This window comes from Sinocyclocheilus rhinocerous, unplaced genomic scaffold (assembly GCF_001515625.1).
Source record: "Sinocyclocheilus rhinocerous isolate Xijiao unplaced genomic scaffold, SAMN03320098_v1.1 scaffold857, whole genome shotgun sequence".
NCBI classification, from domain to species: domain Eukaryota; kingdom Metazoa; phylum Chordata; class Actinopteri; order Cypriniformes; family Cyprinidae; genus Sinocyclocheilus; species Sinocyclocheilus rhinocerous.
Window position 1 is genome coordinate 302,215 of NW_015632715.1, and position 2,994 is coordinate 305,208.

Sequence of the window (2,994 nt, forward strand, 5' to 3'; positions counted from 1 at the left end):
ATATATATATTCTGTTCATCTATTCAAATCTGTGTTTATATTTGAATATAGACTTATTTTATAGATTTCATTTTTTCTTGTGAAATATTTAGTTACTTTTTACTCCGCACTACAGTATAGCTGGTTAATTTTTACTCCACACTACAGTATAGGCGACTGTTATATATGCTGATATCATGGCTGGTGAAATTATAAATAATTACTTCAGACTAAGACAAAGAAACCCCCACAACTGCAGGGAAGCTTTCATTTAGTTGTTGTGATCCATTTGTGTGGGCTGTTTTCTCAGAAGTTCCACTTTGGTGAAAAACACAAAGAGCTTGAGTTTCCACAGACCAGTGACATCCCTTAACACCAGGGCGAGCACTTAAGAAAACTTTGAAGATGAATCAATTTCTATATTATAGCAAGTTTGTAAGGGTGCTGAGCAGGAATCGAACCTCCTGCCCGCACTTCATAGCAGTCAGGCAGCATTGATGAGGTAATTGATCTTGGGATGGAAACAACGGCAAAGAGGAGAAGGATTACGCTTGTCAAACGGAGTCAATACAGTGGGTTGGATGTTCAAATGTTTGCAGTAAGTCTTAAATAGAGTCTGTGAAAGCTAAAAAGGCTGAAAACGGCAGCAGAAAAATGGAAAAGCTGCTTTAGGGTTTACTTCTCTGCGGTCTACCTAATAAAAAACTGACAGAACTGCAAAAGTCTGAGATCCCCGAGTCGTCAGAATAAGGGCTGTGAGACGCTTACATACTGATGGGACATAAGGACGATGCTCTGAGGAGAAGTGAGACAGAAGCACAATGTCACTGAGTGACTGTGAAATGTAGGAATTCTTTTGATGTGTAGACTAAGATAATCTTCTGTAAGAAACCCCAACAGCACATCGGTGTCTCCCAGCTTCCAGAAAAGAGCTGGTGGAGGAACATCAGCAATGGCAGCGCTGTAATAAGCCCACTTTGAAGCGCCGAGTGGTAGCTGCAGCAGCTGGCCATATGCCGCACCGCGTATTCATCCTCGAGCTGCATCCACCCAGTTATTTACAGCTGACTTTTCTTTTATGGAAAAATCAAGACGTGATTGATTCAGGTTAATGTGACGGCCAGGCAGCAGCAAGCTGCATTTGAGAGCTCAGGTTAACAGAAAACACTAACTTCCATAAAGCACTACGGGGATAAATCATGCTTATTCAGGCCGGCCTGACAGCCGTTTAAGCTGTGGCAATCATCGAAAGCACCTCTGCCGCCCCTCCGCTCCGCTCCGCAAAATGTCGAGGGGGGAGTGTGGGATTTGATGGGGGACGAGGGAGGGGGCAGATGAATGGAGATGGAGAGCGTGAGAGAGAGAGAGCGAGTCAGATAGAGGTAAATGAGACCGAGGGAGACGGTCATATCAACGAGCAATCAGCGAGTAGGTGCTTTACATAAGCATCTCGGTAAGCAGTAAGCAAATTCTGTTGACAAAGAAACGCAATAAAACAAAGAGGCTTTGGAAGGAAGAGACGTCCCCAGTGCATTCCTACAGCACTGCCTCACTCTCTCCTTCTCTCGCTTTCTCTCTCTCAGGAGCAAGATTATAGTGTTTGCTTTTATCTGTCAGAGATCAATATTTCAAACGTCCGATAAAAGAGGAAATTGAACTGGGAATAGACTGGAGTGCTGTAAAAGTACAAAGCACAATTATCAAAAAGCACTTAAAGAGCTTAATAGGATACACATATTAAAAATGCCCAAATGGATGTCTCGGAACCATAATGAGGACTCTTCCTCATCCCTCCTCTGCCTCTCTCCACCTTCGGCTGCAAGGTGAAGCTTTTGATCATAATGCCGGCTGAGGGCAGGGGGTTTGATGGTCTGAGGGTGCGACGCTATATGGACCCCTAGAGGCCTCATGTTTTAACATTGCACCATTAGGTCTGACAAGCTGCATACTCTGTTTATGCGCCTGCCATTACAGCCGTGTGCACCCGAGATCAGGGAGGGAGATGAAGCAGACAAGGACATGGCAGAGATGCAGACGGAATAGACAACAGAGCCGATGCCCAGACAGGTGATGCACTCCAGCATACATGAGGGTCAGGAGCTGTTCGGGATCACGGGATGGACATTTTCAACATTAATCTTTCTGTTCCTTTCATTACTCGTTCCAGATCAAGCTTACAACAAATCTCAATCTATGCTTCAGATGTTCGACCTCCATCATAGAAGTCAGATCACTCAGATCAGTCTCATAGAGTTGGATTTACAATGATCTGAACACCTCTTCCTAGTCTGTAGATGTCCCATGTCATACTGTGGTGTGTTCTGGGTACCGGCTGTTTGACACCTGGTCTGCAGTGCATCTGGTATCATGTTTGTAGTGGTCTTCATTCATCGGCTTCATGCAAACCCACTGACACCATGTGGACACTGTCTCACACCACAATACTGAAGGTTACACACACGCCCCTGGGATGTCTGTCAGGCTTCCCTTCTGGCCTGGGATGTAGCTGAACCCCGTACTCAAGCTATTGAATGTTCTCCGTTAAACAAAACTTACACCACTTATGGCCTTTGTGTGTTGTGAAACCCTACACTACTCTGGAGGGCCAGCGATCTGCACAAACACACACAAACACACCAGTGCAGATGTCAGCAAAGTCTTGCCAACATTCTCATCAACAAGCTCATCTAATGATTATATCTTATTTACAATTTTATATATACACTATAGTTTACAAGTTTGGGGTTGAAAAATGTAATGTTTTTGAAAGAGTTCTGTAATGCTCACCAAGGCTGCATTTATTTGATAAAAAATACAGTAAAACAGTAATATTGTGAAATAGTATTACATTTTAAAATAACTGTTTTCTATATATTTAAAAAAATATATATATGTGTATATGTAATATGTATATTTATTCCTATGATGACAAAGCTGAATTTTCAGCAGTCATTACTCCAGTCTTCAGTGTCAATTTATTTGAACCTATTGAACCTTCTTACTGACCCCAAATTT